Source organism: Humulus lupulus, chromosome 1, assembly GCF_963169125.1.
Source record: "Humulus lupulus chromosome 1, drHumLupu1.1, whole genome shotgun sequence".
Lineage (NCBI taxonomy): Eukaryota > Viridiplantae > Streptophyta > Magnoliopsida > Rosales > Cannabaceae > Humulus > Humulus lupulus.
The window spans coordinates 53,748,160-53,770,063 of NC_084793.1; positions in this window are offsets into that span (position 1 = coordinate 53,748,160).

Below are 21,904 nucleotides of genomic sequence, written 5' to 3' on the forward strand. Positions count from 1 at the left end.
CAGACTGGACAAATATTGACAGTAGATAGGATAAGTAAACATACCGTTATTATCTATTCTAGTCATATCATATAGTTGACCATAGGTCAATTCAATCTCAATTTTGAGTGGTTAGTATTCTAACTGATTGTATTATTTGAGCTCTTTGACTTGTTCGTTACCAGCTTACCCTACGGACTGGCCCATACTTACATCTTGGGAACTCGGTTGTATAATTGAGTGAGAGTGTTATTCATAGATACGAACATCTATAGCTTCTGATGAAGAAGTAAAACGATGGTTTCCTTTTAGTTTGGTTCAAGGTGCTAAATGATAGAGATCTCATTTCAGTAATTAATATTAGTTTACTAAAATATCATTTACAAGGAACTAAGTGTTTTAAGGATAAAATACAATGATGGGTAAAACAATATTTGTAGTCCCATCTCATTGTAGACCGTCTATAGAGGATTGAGTGACAATTATGGTTGTAACAATGGATAATTAATAACGTATCTATATTTGTTAAAGAGTGTTCTATGAATTCAAGAGTGCAATGCTGAGTCTTTAGTGGAGTCACAAGGAATTAATAAGTTAGTAAATTTATTTGTTAAATTTATGATAACTTATTGGAGCTTAATTTCATAGGCCCATGGTCCCCACTGTACCTTGGATAAAATCATCTACAAAGTCTCAATTAATTGATTTAGTTATCAAAGTTGACCAGGTCAATTTTGGATAGTTTCACAGAGTTATACAATTTAGAGAAGAAAAGAGATTTTAGGGCAGATTTATTAATTAAGACAATTTGGTGTCTAAATTAATAAATAAGTTTAAATCAAGGTTAAAATTATAAATAATTAATTTGATAAAGGATTTAAATAATTAATTAATTAATTAATCAATAGAAAATAATACATGCCTTGATTTTAAGTCTAATGGGCTTATAATTAAATGAGAAATTTCACGGGCCTAAAACCTATGATAATTTCGACCTAATGGCTGATATTATCTATTATTTTATTGATTTTTTAATTAAATTAAATGACCTAATTGAGTCTATAAAAAGAATGCTAAGTGAGAGTTGAAATCAGATGTTTGAAATACTTGGTTTGAGAAGATCAGAAGATCTATTCTTGATGCTCTAGGTTTTAGATTCTCTCTACAACATAAGTCCTTTTTTAAGCCTCAATATTCTCTTCTTTTCTTCTTCTCTTTGTATATATCTCATGTATTGAGAATTTCCCACTCTAGTCTAGGTGATTCTAAGGATACTTGGGAAAGCTATAAAGAAATTTGAAGATCGGTTCAATTTCTTGGTGATACCCTGCGACAGAATTGATTCAAGGGTTAGAGAAAATGAAGGAAGAACTAATACATTCCGATGCGTATAATGTAAGTGCTCTTATCATTATCTTTGTTTAAATTCAATTGTAGAAACATGTTCTAGGTTGTCTTATATTAATGTGTTTAATATATGATTTACATGAAAATAATTAAGATCTTGTATAAGTTTTCCCAACACATTGTTCCTTTCTTTGTTGTGGGTTTTGAAAATTCCTAGGTGTCCAAGGGGATTGATCATAGTTTTGTGTTTTTGATTCACTACCAAGGAGGTAATGGAGAATCCTAACCCTTTTGTTGTTTTAATATTGTCATATTCTTGCTTGTGGCATTGGATTATTGATTGTTGATTTGGGAAAGCATGTTTATGATGTATGATGATGTTTTGTTTGATGGATATATGTTCAAGTGTATGTTGTTGCAATATTGGTATGATGAATACATGTGTGGTGATGAGATCTTGATTAGAAACATGATTAGGTTTTTAATTAAATTATGGAAACAAGAATATTTTGATGCATGTTTCGGCATAGGGTATGTTTTAGGGTTTCATATGTTTCTTTGAATTTTGATGAGCATGCTTATTGATTTGGAGTATGTTATGTAAATTTGGAATATGATGTTTATATTGTATATTTATCACTATGAACCATGTTAGGGTATGAGTTTTGGGTATGATGATAAGCTATGTGGAAATTGTGATTCATGGAGTTGTTATGGTATATAGGGTTTCAGCTATGGCATATTAGGTTTAGGATTCCTTGGTTTGATTTAATTACGAGCATGGAAGATTTGTTGTAATACTATTGTAATATGGAGCATGTTAGAATTTCCATTGATATCTTGTGTAACATCCCGTGTTTTGAACACCCGTTAATAGCCGGTTGGAGTCAGTGAAGAATTATGTGGAATATTATTTTGATAAATGATATAATATGAATTGGTGATGATTAGTGAATTTTATAGCCGCTGTAATGATCCGGTACTGGATCTAGCTTTATGCAAAGAAAGATTGGTCTCAGACCAAGGAATAAACCCTAATGGGAGAAAAATCTCGGATTAAATATAAAAGGAAATACTATGGCATAAAATATTAATTTTGTCTGGCAACTGGGACTTTATAGTCGAGCCAATAAGTTTAAGAAAAATTGATTGAGGTTTGAATTCCAATCAACCAAGCTTAAGAATGAGCATTTCTTGCTTGGGCCACTAAGGGCATTTTGGTCAATTTGATAAAATTACCAAAATTATGTGATATGTGACAAATTTTATTTTTAGGTCACATTTAATTTAATTAATTAAGCTTGGAGATATTTAAAAACTATAGGGTAAAATTTAGGGAATTTTAGATAAGTAAAATTATCAAAGGGCCCTTGAGTGTCTAAGGAGAGAAGTAAAGACGAGCAAGGGCATAAAGGTCTTTTCCAAGGGAGGAGAGAGAGACGGGTGGGCGGAAAGGGCTATGCCTAGGGATCTCAAGAGCCTTACCCACTCATTGGCTAAACCCCCAATCATTTCCCTCTTACACATCCAATCATTATATTTTTAAAATTTTCTTTATCCTCAAGAAAATAGCTCTCTCCATTCTCTCTCCCCAAAACAGAAGCCCTAGTCTCTCTCTACTCTCCATTTCTGTAATTTTCTCTCCAAGAGCAAGAGCACTCTTTCCCCATTAAAGAAGGGGAGAAGCTCAAGAACACACTAAGGAAGAGTAAGTTTCAAACCCTACTCTATTTTTCTCCTCTCTTCCTCTCCTCTCTTCCTCTTCAAACCCAAAACCCTAAGGGTTTATGTTGCATGCATGTGATCTAATAGCCATGCATGGCTTTGATCTTGTGTTCTAGGGTTCAAGAGAGGCTTGTACAGGTAGTACTTCAAGGAGATAACACTTTGGTGATCTAGTGGAAGCAAGGTAAGAAATTTTGGTAGTTTGCATGTTTTCTTCCTCATCTAAGTTTTCTACCCTAATCCCTTTCTTAAAAATTTTCATGTGGAACTCGGGGCTCGGTTTCGAGAGTTTATAGCACTAAGGGAAGGTGTTGAAGAGCTAAGGAACACATCTCTAAGCTAGGGCTTCGAAAGGTAGAATCTATGGTTGAGTTCTTTATGTTTTGTGGTGATTCTTGTAGATCTGGTTGTATAGGGTATTTCAATAGTTTTTTTGAGCTTATTTTATGCTTAAGGTAGAGATTTATGCGTGGTATGATGATTTGCATGCATGCATGTGGCTAGGGTTATGCTAGAAATTCTTATTGATGTTAGTTTGTGTAAAAATGCATGCTGCCAAAATTTCGTTGTCTGGCTTCCAATGGGTCAGATCACACTCTACTGCCTCTGTCTATGAAACATATTTGTGTAGTTGCATATTTATTTGTGAGTACTTAATGATAGAATTTGGAAAATCGTAAAAATGTATTTTTAAACCCAAGTTATGAACATTTTGGCATTTTGATGTAAATCTGGAAAATTTATGGGCAGCATGCACTGCCCAGATTGTTTTGACTTTTGAACGAGTTTTACTAATAAAAAAGCTATGAAATTTGGTAGGGTGTTAGTTTAAACATGTATTGGCAGGATATATGTTCTGCGTTACTGAGGTTCATGTGCGTCAGGATTGGCTCTACATTCCTTAGCCACTCTTCTGCCTCAAAGGGGTCTGTAGTCCCTTCGAAGTTTGAAGTGTGCTGCTTACGGAACCTCTCATAAACTGGCTCCATGTGCTGTACTAGATACGGTGCATAATTCGCCATTGGCCATCCCCATAACCAACTTGTTGGGGTGCTGAGGCCATTTGTTGTGGCTGCTGCAGAGGCAGAGGCTGAGTCTGGGGCTGAGCCTGTTGTCGTTGTTGCTGCAATAGCTCCTCGACTGGTTGTCGTAGTCTGGTGATCTCCGCAGTGTTGTCAGCTGGTGGTGGCAGCGCGTTGCGGCTGGCAGTAGCACGCAATCCTCTTCTGCGAACTAGAGGGGCTTCATTGCTCACCGGAGCAGCGTTGGAGGAATTTCTGTTGGTGCGAGCAGATCTTCGGAGTGCCATCGCAGTAGAATTCTAACAGTTGCGAGAAACATGTTAGAATTCTACCCTAATAGGCTCTAAGGAAAAAACTTAATCTAAACAAACATAACTCGAACATATTGATTATGACTTCTTATGAAAATTATATAAGTCTTCTTTATTAGTAGAGTGAGCTTTTATACTTAGAAAAACAAGTCATCTTTATTTTCTAGGTTTGTTTCTAATCATCCTATATGACTTAATTCTCAGGCTCGAAACTCATCTTTGTTCCAAAGTTAACCATATTGAGGGAGGGCTGGGATCAGTAAAATCGTTCCCACTACTATGGCCCCCTAACTCTCAATATAGAAACTTGGTTCATTGATTTGTATCCACCCTCACCGAACTTAGTCATTATTTATTTTATTTATTATTTATTATGATTGCAAAAGAAAATCAAACTCATACATGATAACCAAAATAACCATGATATTAATTTGGAAAAAGTTTTTTACTTATTTACAACCATAAAAGAACACAAATAAATTAAAATAAATAATGAAACTAATCTAAAAATTGGGATCTTCTATATCCGATCCTTCATCTAGCATATCATCATCTAACTCCTCATAGTCCTCATTATCATGTGCCTCAAAATGCCCTTGAGGAAGGTTCGTAAAAATTCTATGCTTTTGCTCATTTGTAAACTGAAATTCTGATTTTGAAGTGAACCTAATTAAGAGAAAATAATATCTCATTGCTACCAGCAGTTCATCTTCATCATCCATTGTTTCCCATATTTCCTCTATGGCTGCTGTTACGGTATGATAATCTCTAAATAGTATAATTACTAAAACATATTGCTCTGTTGCTCTCATCACGATTTGCTTAGATTCTTGGAGATGACCTATTTCTCTGTGGAACAAAACCAGCCTCTGAGTGATTCTTTCTAGCACTCCTATGGTGTTTCTTGGTTCTCTAATTCTCTTTAAAGCCTTAATGGCTCGGATATCCTCATATGTTAATGCTTCGTTCATTCTTAACTGAAAACATAAAGGCTAAAGTCGTTAGCTATACATAAAAACATAATAACTATAACTTAAACACTTACTTGGCGGTTAGATTCGAAGCTTTGAGTGTGTGTATCGAGGAGAACTTCACGCGGATGAACCGTTGCTCTGATACCAACTGTAACGACCCAACTAATCTAAACTTGGACCGTTAGAAACTACTATACTAATCTTAAGAAAACGTACATAAGAAATAACCATAACTTCATTTAAAACTGTAAAGTAAAGGTTCAAAAATACATAAATGCATAAGTAGGATATGGGATCCCATTGTTTTTAAAATAAAAACATAACATAGCTTAAATAAATTAGTTACATAACTAAGTGCGGAAAAATACATATAAGACATAATTTTTAAAAGACTAGGAAGGACTTCATCCTCAAATCGAACACTCAATCCACCAATTCCATCCTGCCTCAATACACATTCCCAAGCTGCCAAGAATCTTCCCGCCACCATAGCTATTTTCTTGCACATATTAAACATAAAGGAATGAGCCTAATGCCCAGCAAGGAAAAATCTACTACAAGCATGAAACATATCATACACATAACTATAAGCTATAAACATATAGCATATATCTATAAAGAAGTACATCATATAAGACTATACTATTAATGCCCATTAAAACATGTGATAAACCATCTACTTCCCCTTTCTGATATCTGAGGTAGGTTAGATCACTTGGTAGGTTTATGATAACCCATCTACGTCCCCTGTCTAATATCTGAGGTAGGGTAAATCATAACCTTGAAACATAAGACAACATATCATAGCATACTATAGCATAACTTATCATAACATATCAACATAACATATAAACATATAAAACTACCCTATTTTTCTTACCAATACACCGTGATGAGGAGAACAAAGTCGGGATTTTGGAACACTCCTAAATACCATAATAGAGAAGGTGAGTATACTAAGGAAAAGAGATGAAAGGAATAACTACACCATTGAAATGATACTTACCAACAAGAATCTTACGTTCAAGATCTTAGATGCCTAACCAAGAATAGAGAAAACGAGTTAGGGTTTGAGTAGAAAAACTATAAGAACTTAAAGAAACAATACATAAATGATCTAGAATTTGGAATACCTTGAATGCTTCTATGACCGAACTACACCTCAAACAAAAATATACTATAAACCTTACTTCCCAAGTGTTTATTAAGCTTATAATGATTAAACTTATAACCCCAACCTAAGTGTTTAGCACTCTAAAGTAATCCTAGCAGTTTGTAGGCTCTGAACTTAGCTTGATGAATGAAGAAATGGCTGGGTACTAGGTCCTATTTATAGAGTTCCAGAATGAAAAGATCTTCATTTAACTCAAATAAAATAATAGCTTTTTAATTGAAAAACATTTGAATAATCGTTCAACAGAGGCTGAAGACTCGGTCAGAAAGATGCTGGACTTATCAAGAGGTTAAGGATTGAAATGAGCTCGGTTTCAAAATCATTGAAATGTTACGCCATAGGGCCGATATATCGCCCACTATAGGCGATATATCGCCTGGCTTCATATGCCTGAGGCTCGTCGAGGTTGTCGTGCGAAGCTATGTGTTTTTCGTATCCCCGTATGGCGATATATCGCCCCCTAGAGCTACGATATATCGGCATACGTTGACATATTATACACGTAATCACACTTTTTAAGCCTAATTTGAATTGAGTAAACAACCTTGATTAAGTCCTTTAACGATTTCAAAGCTGCTGGCAGACCCTAGGATATTCAAATATTACCCTTAATAAACTTATTCCTCAAAAATACTTAATTCTCATTAAACATACACAAGACAAGTGTTAATATCTTATTGGGTCTATCTAAACCTTATAATATAATAAATATCACCTTCATAATTAGTCATATTAATCAAACCTTAGGTTATAATTAATATTCTTAAACTATAGGTTAAACTTAGAAAATCTACAAGTGTTACTACGAGTGTCCAACTAAGTCCCGGTTTGAACCAAAATCCACAATCATAAACATACGACAACTACTACTAGCTATTACTATTACTACTATTATCTAACTAGCTAAGTAAAGTTCTTAGACTCTACACCAGGACAATGGTAATATAGTCTGGGTTGGAGCCATGACCTGGTAAAAAAATATAGTTCGGGTTGGAGCCAAGGCAGTGGTAATATGGTCCAGGTTGGAGCCAGGACATGGTAAAAATATAGTTCGGGTTGGAGCTAGGACAATGGTAATATAGTCCGGGTTGGAGCCAATACATAAATGCTGGAACCTGGTTTAGGCCCGAATCCCTTGTTGTTAATCTATTGATTAGTTATGATATGTGTTATATATCTTGAATGTTTTGGGATTTTCTGAGTGCAAGTTATCATGATATGTGTAGCGTTATTTGTTAGATACAATCAAGTATTTGATTCTGATTTGGTTATTGTTTGAGAATTGTATGATAGGGTTGGAATTTATCCAATACCCTAATGACCGGTAGCGATAACTACCTTAGGGCAACCCGTTACTGGGTTTAATATAGGCTATTCTTACTAAGCGTTTTTGCTTGCCTAGTTGTTTCATGTTGTAGGTAAGTGCAAAAGCAAAGTGGAGCAGTGAGCGCCGGAGTTTGCTTGTGGATATGTACATGTGGCCCGACTTTGGGAGGTTTTGATGGAACACCATTTTGAAAAAAAATTATGGGAGCTTGTTATTTCTTTTATGAAATTTGTTTTTGCTTTAACTTTGTAAAAGAGTAGTTGTAAGTCTGTTTGCTAAACTAAAAGTGTGCGCACACGATCTTTTAAAAGTTTTTTTATATGGATTTTCGATACAATGAGTTAAAAGTAAAAAGTTTTAAGTTTCTGCATGATTTGGTCTTGTATATTTTGAGGGTTGTTACATCTTGATTCTAATGATTTATGCAAGAATATGCAAAAATATTGATAAAATGCATATTAGGGTTGTATGGGTGTTTGTGTATTCTTTATTCTTTCTTTAAAACTATTGATTATGAGCATGTCAAGTTTGTAGTCTCATATGTATTATGCTATATAGAAATTCGACATTGGGTGTTTTATGTAGTATAGAATAGCTTAATTTTGGTGTTGTTAAATCCATGAAGGTATACAAGCATACTATATTAGTTTGTTAAAATAGTTTAATAGAAGGTTTGTTAGTTATGAATATATATTGCTTGCTGAAATTTTATTTAGTATTATGGAAGATTGTTTTTTTCCTTTTCAAAATGGATAGTAAAAATATGTTTTGAAAAATCACGCCTTAAAATTAATATGATGACATGCTTGCTGATTAATATTTAGATTCATGGAAAAATCTCTTTAAATTAAAAGATATCAAATATATGTCTTAGAAATTTATGTCTTAATATTTACATATGATAAATGTGATTTTTCTATACTTTAATGGGTATTTTTCTCACATATATTTATGTAGTTTTTTTTTATTTACAAATAATTAAGTAAAATTATTTTTTAAAAGGTGACCAAATAATTTATTTAATAAATGAGAATGTAGTTGGAATTTTCCAACTTTTATATATTTATGACATAAATGTAAAATTTTGTGATCTAGAAATGTTATATATATATTTTAAAATTAATATGTCATGTTGTAATATTGATTTTATTTTCCAAGATAAAAAGAATTTTTGTGAAATAAATTAATCATGCAAAATTAACTATTTTATAAGTAACTACAAGATTTTTTGTCACATTCTTCTAATTGTTATTAAATAATAAATGAAATTGTTATTTTATACAATTAAAGCTAAAGAATTATTTTGGTAAATTAAAATTTTGAAATAAAATTTATGAATGACAAATGTATGACTTAAATGAATAAAGTAGTAATAATTAAATTGACAATTTATTTTATGCTTGCTGAATTTTTGTGAAGTTGATAAGAAAATAAAGGAGTAAATATTATCAACTTCAACGCAAGTTTTAAGAACCATCTCATGTATGCATGTTACATACAAGCTAAGTTTTATGTTCAAATATACACCATTTAGATAAGTGTATGATTGTTGGTTTGCAAGCATTAATGATTCACTAGTAGACTTGAAGTTGTTCCTTTATGATTTTATGTGAAATTATTGAATGTTTGTAGTGTGGTGTAACTTGTGCCACGTGTGCATGTATGTTGGGCATGTATAATCTTACATGATTTTAAGACGAACACTTGATTGTGATTTTAGGCTCGTTGTGAAGTACTCCACACTTTATTTTGCTTGGACTTGAGGTAAGGAAGTTAGAATTTTTTATGAATTATGTTATGAAAGGTATGAATTGTTATGTTGCAAAAGATAAAGTGTTGAAAAGCATATGTTATGATAAGCTAAGTGTTATGAAAAGTATGAATTTCTATGTTTTGATATGAACTGTTATGCATGTGCTTGTATGATGTATGAAAAGTAATAGGTTGCTAGCATGCTGAACGTGACACAACAAATGAGTTACTAAGGATATGACGTAACTCATAGGACGGATGCACCGAGGTTGTTCGAGGACATGAGATCCTATTTACCTCATTGAGGAAGTCTTACCAGTTTATGCTTTTGCTGGTTACCTCATGATGTGACATGGACAATAGAGTGCCATGATCACATGATGTATGATTATGATGTACGATTATGACTATGATTTATGAGTGTGAATATGATATGTTTCGCCATAAGTTTACGATACAAATATGTTTTCCTTGTGCTTTATTGAATATTGTTGTAATGTTTGTACTTCCTGTTTACCCAAAAATGACTCTTGATAACGTGGAAAGAATTTATTACATGTGGTTAGCACATGGCAGCGTCAAAGTGAAGGAGTGCTGTTCGCCTATCGACCAAGTGTTTCTTGCCTCATAAAATCTTGCGTTTAGATGCGACCAGTCTGGTTGCATGCTTCAGTTTAATTCTCTTAAGATATGCAATCTTGTAATAACTACATTTATTATCTTTTCTCTTTATTGCCTTGATACACATATATTAAGGATAATTAAGGCCCATTTGCCCATGTAACCCCCTTGAGCCTATAAATATGCATGAGAGGGCTCAAGGAAGGGACTTTTGAATCTTGAACTCGAATACTCATAGAGAGAACATAGTGTGATTATCCTCCGAAAGGTTGTAATTCTCCTAAGGCTTGTGAAACTCAAGAACCCTAGTTCTTTGATCATGGCACTGGGCTTCAACTTCAATAAGAACACTAAGTGGACGTAGGTTATTACCACACGGTTGGGACCGAACCACTATAAATCATTTGTGTCACTTTCTTCCCATTTGATTTCATTCTTGATTTCCTTTTTGTTTCTTTGTTGTTATTTTGACTCCGTGTCGTTGGCCAAATCTAGGGTCAACACTTCCTTACTGGGCTTTTAGCTCACCCCCTTACGTTCCCCCGTTTCGGGTAAACAATAGGGTTTCTCCTTGGCACATGCAGTGATGTGGGGAGTTCCGACGTCTGAGTATGTATGGCGTGGGGTGTCCTATGAACGAATAACGATCAAGAGAGCGCTAAGAATAATTAAGAAATTGTGTTATGAACTATGTATAAATTATGTCAGCGAGACTTATTATTTTATTTTATTTCCAAATACTGCATGAAGACATAATATTTTTATTTCAAACTATTGGACCCAAATTGCATGTTTTAACAAGGCTCCACTGAACTTTTCCTTAAAATGGTATTTTTCTAATACATGCGAGATGAGCGAATTTTTTTTATAAAGTAATAGATTAGGGTATTCTTATAGTGGTATATCATTGTTTACACGAACGATAGAACAGTTCAAAGACATCGCACCCACTAATCAGCCAGCAAAGTAAATATACTTACATAGGGGAAGGTTCAAAGGGTAACTCCAACCTATCCTATGCAGGTTTCAAACGTTGAACTCTATCACCATGGTAAAAACCGTTGAGATTGGTTAAATATAATGGTTAAGATGTTTACACGTTGAGGTGCAAAACACTTAACGATTTTTCACTTAAGGAGAAGTGAAAACAAGAGATTATGTAGAAGGCATATAAAAGTGACTTTTATGGGTTTAAAGTGATACAATGAGGTATCTAAACATTCCCAAAAACTTTGGTAGCATTTGGAGCAATTTTAGGACCATTGGAGGGGTCCAAAGTCAGAGGGGGTGACGTAGTATCACCAAAATGCGAAGGGCTTCAAAAGCCCTAGCAGGCGATGTATCACTTGCATGGGTGGTTTTTTAGGGCCGCAAAGTTACGTAAAATGCTCCAAATGATGTGTTTTAAATACTCTAATCCTATTGGTTAGACTAATGACGCTGCCTACGCTATAAATATGGGTTATTAGAGTTGTAAAGCCTTGGTCGCACTTTCCAACTCTCTCTAGCTCTCAAAGACCAAAGTTTTCTCCAAGAAACTCATAAAGCTTTGCTTGAATTGCATGAGTTTTAAGACTTGTTAAATTCCAAATCTCATTCTACTTAGTTGAAGCTTCAAACAATAAGGGAAGGCTTGGAATAGAGATTTCGGACAACACTATTCTTATTGTGTCTAAGCCTTAGAAATTCCCCAAGTTTGAAGATTCAAGTTGCTCTAAATAAAATGTTGTATCTATCTAACCCTAACTTTGTTTTGTGTTACTCTATTGTGTTTCATTGTTAGCATTAATGATTAAATATTTATAAGTTCATCTTATCATCATTTAATCACTTAGTTTCTTATATTCAAGATTGACATACATATCATGAACATGTTTGTTTTTTTATCAAGATTTGCATTCATACTTTGAATAAGGTTCTTGATTAGAATTTAGGGTTTCAAAGATTGAACTATTCCCATTATTAATTGTTGATTTGCAAAGTATAAAGTTATATATTCCCAACAACGTATCACCTAGTTTGCAACAACTCAAATTTTGAGTTGTTTGAAACCTTTCCAAACAATTCAAACAACTCATATAACTCTTAAATCTTCCATTTAACACCATGAACGTCCAATTGATGTTCTATAACAGCCAAAGAGTTGGTGGAGTTTTAAAATCAAAAGGTGATCCAAAAAAATCTATAAATAAGAGCCTTGTGTTCACTTGCAAGATACACCATTTCTATCCACTAGAGCATTTTTCTAGAAATTCACCAAAAGGCCTAATAATTCTAGAGAGATATTTCCATTGGAGAGTTCCCTTAGTGCTTAGAGAATAGGGGAAATAAGATTTTGGACAAAGATCTTGAATCTTGTTCAAGTTGGTGATCCCCACTACTCTACGCTTAAGGTGGTGTGAGTGTAAGAGTGGTCTTATTATTGCTATTGTTCATATTTCTTTCTTCTAGTTCATTTATTTATTTGTAGTTTATGCTTTGAGTTGTATTTTCTATATATCTATCATCTTCCATTTCCATTTACTTGTAATATTTATGCTTTGAGCTGTATCTTTCTTCTACTACTTCATCATCTTTTTCCTATTTATTTGTACCTTTTGCAATTGAGTTGGAACATTTTTATCTATCATCTTGTCTATTGTATTATTTGTGTCTAGAGTTATATTTGGTTTCCTTTATTTCCATTGGAACATATTATTTCTCTAACACACAGGCTTTGGGTTTCCGTCTATTGAGAATATACCAATGGTTAATTTTCTCAACTCTATATATTTGTTATTATATTTGTTAGCTGGATTAATTTTAATTGTTAGTAAGATTATAATTATTAATTATTAGATAAATTGATTATAGCTGTTATAATTATAAAAATAGTGTGTATCTTTAGTTTTATAGATAGCTAGTTTATCACCACGGTTTATTTTTCAAATGTTATACTAAATGTATATTTTTTTACTACAATTTGCTCCTATGTATAGATTTTCTTTTGCTCCTTGTTGGCTTGCAAATGGGATCATATAAGTTTAAATAACAATAATGACATGTAAACATTTCATCATTTGAAAAAAGAAAAAGAAGCAAAAAAGAAAAGAAAATGCCATGGAATGGCAGTCACTATGGAATCTCATATTATGTAAAATTATTGCTTCTACATTATAGTTATATATATTTTTTTCAATTTGTGTGTGGGCATTTCTATTGAAAGTTGAAACCATTGCTTAAGTATTTATTTTGTTTTTGTTTTGATAAAATGTATATGGTTATAAAAATGTTGAATTAGAGAATTAATATTTCAAAAAACAAGAAGCAGCATGCAAGAAGATGTTGAGATGTTGAGACAACGATGTAAGATGATCACATCTATTGGCTTCTTCGGCACCTTTTTTTTAATGTCTAAATTTTATTATGTGAAACAACTTTCCAGGTTTATATTGGAACCATTACTTCCTGCAAATGCTAGCTCAGATGGGAAGGCCTGTTATGATGTTGTATTTAATTTTGATTGGTTTATTCTCCTTTATTTTAATGCATTCAATTTCTTTCACTATAAATGGTAAGGCCGTTATGCAGCAGTGAGAAAATTCTGGTGGACTGGAACATGGACAAAGAGAGGTACAAAGCAACGAAGAGCTGGAAAGTTTTGTGCCAGCCTAAAGAATTGGGGGGTTTGGGTTTTAGACGATTTGAAGACATAAATAAAGCCCTCCTTAGTAATCTAACATGGCATATTGCTAAAGGTGATCCTAAGCCTTGGATGGAGTGTTTAAAAAAGAAATACTATGACAAGAAGAATTTTTGGGCTGTTGAACAAAAGACTTCCAACTCACCAATGTGGAGAGCCATCCTAGAGGGTCACCCTACTATCAAGAGCGGTAGCCACACCATTTTAGCAGATGGAAAAAAAGTGGATGTTTGGCGGCATCTGTGAATCCCTTAGCTTAAGTATGATGAGTACTTGGAGTTTATGGAAGCCCATAGAAGTAAAGCTCCTCATCTTTATACAGTAGCTGACTTAATGACAACAAAAGGGAAGTGGAATGAAGACCTATTGAAAATCATTTTTGGTGCTAACTTGGGCAATAGAATTTCAAAAATTGTACAACTTCCTCATGATCAACATGACATTCTGGTGTGGAAGAGTAATGCAAATGGTAAGTTCACAGTCCAAGGAGCTTATATAGAAGCCCAAAAACATAAATTTAGTACACCAAGGAAGTTGTGGAAGTGGATTTGGAATACATGGATCCATATGACGACTAGTATGTCCCTCTGGAAAACCATCACTGAAACCATTCCGGCAAGAGATAAGATGGAGTTTCTGTTGGGAATATATGGCTTTATACTTTGCAAATCAACAATTAATAATGGGAATAGTTCAATATTTGAAACCCTAAATGCTAAGCAAGAACCTTGTTCAAAGTGTGAATATTAATCTTGATAATCAAAGAAACATGTTCATAATATGAATGTCAATCTTTAATATTAGAAACTAAATGAGTAAATGATGATAAGATGAACTTAGAAACATTTAATCAATATTAACAATGAAAACACAACATAGTAACAAAATACAAGATTCGGGCTAGAGAGATATAACCTTTGCATTGAGCTACTTGAATCTTCAAACTTGGGGAGATTCTAAGGCTTATACACAATAAGAATATTGTTGTCTAAAATCTTTATTCTAAGCTTTCCCTTATTGTTTGAAGCTTTAACTAAGTCAAATGAGATTTGGGATTTAACAGGCCTTGAAACTCATGCAAGTCAAGCAATGCTTGATGAGTTTCTTGGAGAACTTTGGTCTTTAGAAAGCTAGAGAGAGAAAGAGGTTAGAAAGAGAGTTGGAAAGTGTGATCAAGACTTTACAACTCTAATAACCCATATATATAGTGTAGGAATCATTTGGAGCATTTTACGTAAACTACACAACCATAAAAGACCACCCAGGTGAAGTATCGCCTACATGCAAGCTGTGTATCACCTATCAGGTGATACGTCACCTACTAGCAGGTGGGGCATTGCTTGCTAGGATTTTTAAAGCCCTTCGCATTTTGGCGATTCTATGCCACTTAGGGGGAGATGCATCACCACCCCCTTTGACTTTGGACCCCCTCCAATGTTCCTAAAATTTCTCAAAATGCTACCAAACTTTTTGTGAATGTTTGGATACCTCATTGTATCACTTTAGACCCATAAAAGTCACTTTTAAATTCCTTCTCCACAATCTCATGTTTTCACTTCTCCTTAAGTGAAAACTGTAACGCCCTAAACTCCAGGGATCGTTACGGTGTGCCTTATAAACAGTGCTAATCGAGTCATTTGGCCAAAATCGTGTAACTAAGTATGATAAGCAGTTTAGGGATTAAAAATTTCGGTTAAGATATAACATTTCATTAGAACGTTTACTGTATACATTGGGATCCCAAAAATATAATTTAAAGGTCTATTACAAGAAAATATTTACAACCAGCTGATCTAAGCGGCAAAACAGGGTTTAACCCTAGTTCCTCTTTCAACCCTCGGCCATGGCGGTCGAGCAGCCGCATATGTACACATCGTCGCCTAAGCTCTCCAACTCAAGGATGGTCCAGCTTTCTTTTGCCTTTACCTGCACCACATAGCACCCGTGAGCTGAAGCCCAGTAAGAAAACTTAATATGCTCATGAACAGTAATAACATGTCATCAAATCATAAGGCACACGCCTAGCAAATATAGCCCTATTCAAGCAGGCAAATAGGTTCACGTAATGATGGGTATCTAGGATAAGGAATCCTACCCTCCTGAGTGGATGACTATCAAGTCAATCCTAATCAGAATAGTGATTTAACATTGGTGGTTCCGGTAACCATACCGGGCTTATAGCCCTAAATAAAAGAGTGACAGTTGTACAAGTCACTAAGGTGGGTTCCGTTCCCTTTAGCCATGTGACAATAGGGTCACCGGGGCTTTATAGATAAGTGATCATTTCACTAGCTTGAACAAAATAGGTGCTTGATGAACTAGTCACCAATATAACCTATCGCATGACCAAAGAGTCACAACCATGGGATTCCGCTCCCTAGCCATGTGACAAACAGTCACCTAGGCCTTTGGCCCTGGCTTTGAGTAACTAGTCCTAGACTAGTCAAGCACTTATAATTTTCATCGACCTTAGGGTCGGTCTAGCATTAATGCTCCTAGAGTCATTCAACGCTGATATCGATTAGATATAATCTATTATCGGCCATGCGTTCATGACGCTTATGTCGTTTTCGGCTCTTAGGTCAGTGATATGCGACCAGTGCCAACCCTAACTAGTCAGTGCCATACACAAGTAAGCAATGCTATCAAACATGTATCATATGTCAAATATCCAAATATAAGGCATTTAGCATGCTTACTTAACAATTGCTAGCATAATTAGGATCATGCATAAACACATAGACTCAAGCTCTGAATAATCTCATATTCAATATTCACGGCATGCCCTATTCACATGTTTCTCGTGCATCACATGCATCACATTTAAACATCCAACAAGCATCAAGAATAACCATGCATGTCATATACACAGGGTGCAGTTTTATTACCTCGGGTTTGAGCGAGAAATAATAAAAGAATGACCCTTGAGAACAATCAACCCTTTGATCCTTTAGCGGTCACCTAGTCATAACCAATTGGAATCCATTAATAAAGTAAATCAATAAGAGGTTCACAATCTAAAACCACGCTCCCGGGATCAATCCCACACTCTCGGGAATCTCAATCTACCCAAACGGGGTAAAGGAACCCATCCCCGAGCCTTAAAAGTCATACCGAGCCCTAATATAGGCTTGCTGGAAAATGAACCCGTGCTGCAGCCTTATTAAATGGCGCTGAGGCGCTATTTCAGGTCAGAGAGGCCCAGCTCTCTGCCCTGCCTAGCGCTGCTGCGCCAACTATAGACCAGAATCCTTCTGGTTTTCCCTCCTTGCAATTTCCCTTAAAACCAAGCCTCCAAACCAATCCCAAACATCACCCAAACATCCAATTCAACCCATAAACTTCATACATATCACAACATCTTCAAAACCCAATCAATCTTACTAAATTTTTTTCACTAATTCTTAAGTTATCATCTCAAATTCTCAACTGAAAACTTATTAGAAAAAACAAGGTATAACAAGAATTTCATGGCTGAATTTCTTACCTCAAGCTTGATTTAGATCCTCTTTAATGGAAGAGTCAAAGTTCTAAACCTCAAACCTTGATTTCCTAGGTTGGTTCTTCAAGTAAGGTTCAAAAATCAGAAAAGGAAAAGAAGAGAAGGAGAGGTACGGGAGAGAGATGAGATAGGATGATGATGCTCTGTTTTTCTTACATTTTCTATAGCCTTTAAATGATACATATCCTTTGCCAAATGACCATATTGCCCCTAGGTCAATAAAATCCCTCTAAAGACTTCCAAGGGTAAAATCGTCCTTTCCCGCCTATCTCGTTAATTATAATTAACACCCTCCAATTCTTGTTATTCTCAATATTCTCAAGTGCTAATAATTCATATCCCGTTACCCTTTAATTCCCAGCAACGTTCTAATCACCAAATTACCCCGAGACTCACCCCGAGCCCCGAAACTAACCCCGTTATGACTAGACCGATAACTTGCATTCCATGACCGTCTCATGCCGAATAGCTCGAACCAATCCACATATAATGCGGTATTATTTATAATTTACCCACATGCATGAAAATACACAATCACGCCCTCAACGGGCCAAATTACCAAAATGCCCTTATAATAAAATGTGAACCCATATGCATGCATTTATCATCATATAATAATATAATTCACATAAACATGCATATTAACATTAAATAGCATAATAAATCAATTATGGCCTCCTAATCAAGGTCCTAAACCTTATTAGGAAATTTGGGGCATTACAACTATCCCCTCCTTACAGAAATTTCATCCTCGAAATTTATCTAACTTGCCCGGAATAAGAATTCCGCACAACTGCTTCCGGTTTCCCAGGTCGCTCCCTCGACCTCACTGTTTCTGCAACATACCTTAACCCAAGGTACACTTTGTTCCTCAGAACCTTATTTATTTCTGTTTCATATCTGGATTGGCTATTCTTTATAGGATAACTTAGCCTCAAATCCCCAGATTCTCATAACTCAACTCATGAGTTTCTCTCAACCCATGTCCTCAGCATGGAGATACATAGTACACTGTATACAATTGACAGTGCCAAAGATAAGGCCGATCCAAAGTCAACCTGACCAGTCCTATCCAGGACTCAAACTGTCAAAATAATCCAGGATTCAAACTGTTAAATTACTCTAGGGCTCAACTTGCCCTTATCTCCTCACCCCTATCCTTGGTGATACTTTAAGGAAGATACAATCTTCTACTTGGAACTTTATGTTCCTGCTTTTCAATTTAGTAAAAAATTTTCCATTTACTCTGAGAAGTGAGCATCCAAGCTCTAACCTCTAATAATCTCAATGGTCCCCTGAACCATCACATGATACAGAATCAACACCTCACCCATCTCATTCCAATGAGTTGGTGCTAAGCATTCTCAACATACCTCATCTTATAAGGTATCTTTCCTATACTGGATAACTCTCTTTCTCTCTCTGATTTACCATTAGTCTGAGAAGAATGAATTGTACTGAATTTCATCTATATATTCATCGCCTTCCTTAACCCTTCCAAGACCTGGAAGTAACAATAAAGTCTTAATCTAATAAGATAGACCTTGAATTCTGATACGAACCACACCAACGATTGTGGTGAAACCCGACACCAAATATGGCAGCCACCAAGAACACACGAATCTGGAATGATGAACCGTGACCCAATGCTTAGCCAAGCATGAACCTTGGTATGAGGAAGACGCCACAAACAGGGATGGAATATCCGTTTGATAAGTCAGGTTGAACGCCACAAGGAAATCCCTTGATAAGTTCGAAAAGTCTCTTCAAGAACTCAAGAAGAAAACCTCACAATATTTTCATTAACCAAAATAATCTGAATTTCCCAAACGTTTACAAGCCCTAATATGGCCGAAATTACATGAAAGAAAAGCCCCTTTGTCTTCCTAATGAAAACCCTAACAATCACAAATAGAAAGACTCTTGGACTCTCACAAGTCAAATGTTTGACTTAAACAAAAAAAAAACATAGACTAAATAAAACGTGATTAAGTGACTGATTAAAATAAAAAAACAAGATGCCAAAATCCAATAAGACTCATTACAAGAAGCTAAATATTGATCAAGCTCCTAAACTGAGTCTACTTTGATGAGCAGTACAAGTCTTTGTTCTCCTTCAGTGTTGACCACGGTCTCCTCTTGTTTTTAGGACTCTGTGGACTAGGTTGTTAAGTTCTTCTTTGAATCTCTTGGCTCGCGCCCTCGTCACCGGACCAACTGGAACTTGACTTGGATCTTTAGTCTTGGTGTCCTCATCAAATTCCATGAAGGCGCACTATCTCTCTCACAAAGAGATCTGAATACTGATCAACTTAATTACTTGTCCTTACTGATAGAAATGGCTCACTTTAAATACTGGTCCATAATGACCCAATCCAAATCACGTTGACCCACTAACCTGGGCAATCCCACCGCGAAACCCATCGCGATGCTTTCTTATTTCCATTATAAAAATACTCAAAGGCTACAATGGCCCCACTGATTTCTGATACCCTGTCTTGACTTGCTAACAGGTTAAGAACTTTACCACGCATTCCATTATGTCCCTCTCCATCTCAGGACATCAATATAAAGCTTTCAAACTCTGGTACACTGCCATGATGCCTGAACGAAGAGAATACGAAGAGTAGCACGAGATTCATCCAGAATCTCCCAATTAATCTCAATGTCCATTGGATTCCAAATCCAGTTCTTATACCTTAATAAATTCATACCTGACACTGTAACACCCTTAACTAATGCAACTAAGACTTTCCACTCAATCTTTCCTATCTGTGGTTCACTTAATCATCTTTCCTTTTAATCTTCTTTGAGTTAGTAATCTCAAGCATACAACTGGCCACCTGGCCCACCAGATTCTCTACTCTAGCTCTGGTCAGATCCTTTAACCAACATGTTGCATAGGCAATCACTTTTCTCTGCCACTGAGGTGTCATAACAACTTCTAAACTGATTCTGATTTGCAAGAAGACTCATAATTCTTTCTCATGGCACATATAATATCCTGTTCATCCAAGGAAACTTCTGCCTATCGAGGCGTTCCTTGACCTTGGAAAATCTTCGCAAAGAAAACACCACAATACCATCGTCCAAGACGATCACAAATCCCATTCAAATAATCCTTTGAATGCTCTGTTCATCTGATTCATCAAGATAACTCAACATTAGTCAAACTCTCAAATCATAACTCAGCACTCCCAGTGCCCTTATCTATTATAAAACAATCTTCTGATTAATCTTCTCCCTGGTCTCTAACTGGTACTAACCAGATCAAAAATCCACTTTTGAGAATTCCATCGTACTCAATATCTAAGCCTCAAGTTCTTACAACCCTGTTAAACCATTCAATACAGTGCCCTAAAACATGATTCCATTTCTAGCACCAATCAAATCACCATTCTATCTCTTCATATAAAGGTAACCCTGGCAAATCCCCTGGAAATACACCCAAAAACTCACAGACTACTCCAGTCTGTTCTAACCCTACTATCACAATCTAAGTGGTATCCACCACACTAGCTAAGAGTTCCATACATCTCTCTGCCATAAAACTCTAGCTCTTAATATAGATGTCATAAGCATACATAATCCATACACTATGCTAACTGTCTCAAGGCTTCCCACTTTTAAGCCCAAGAGTTATTATCCTTTCCCTACAATTTAGCATTGCATTATACTTACTTAACCAATCCACATCCCAGAATCATACCAAAGTAAGTCAGTCATAACCAACTTATCAAAACCAGTGATGAGTCATTTCCACAATAATTCACCTCATCCCTTAAATCACCAATACAATATCACTTTTCCCCTCATAACATAACCATGCAATCTGAATAATAACCTTATGCTTCTCTATATGAAATAAATAATGGAACAACATGGCACCAAAACCAATCAGCATAACTCAAAAATCAGAACTAGAAAGCCGACCACCCCCGAGGAACTAGTCTCGGTCTCAGATTCAGACTGCCTCGGAATGAACACTCGAGCTGGAGTCGAGCTGTCCATCCCCTTCTGCTCATCCTCTTTTAGCCTTGGGCAATTCTTCATGATATGCCCAACCATATCACATGCAAAACATGCCTTTGCTCGACATTCTCCCAGATGACGCCTCTTGCACCGAGTGCATATTGGATAAGTCATCCAACTTTTCTTCTTGCTTACTCCAATAAGTGGAGATACCACTATCTGAGCTCCATGCTCCCTAGCACTCTTCTTCTCATCTCTTATGCTCTCAACAGCAAGAGCCTTCTCTACCACCTAAGCATAAGTAGAGACTTCATGCACTGGGGCAACTCTAATGCCCTGAGCTATTCCAGGATTCAATCCCTGAATTTTTTTTTCCTTCCGAGCTACATCTGTGGGTACCATGTCAACAGCGAACTTGGCCAGCCCATCGAATCTGTTAACATACTCAATTACTGTTGCCTTTCCTTGAACGAGATTCAGAAACTCATTCATCTTAGCAGTCTTGGCTGCATCACA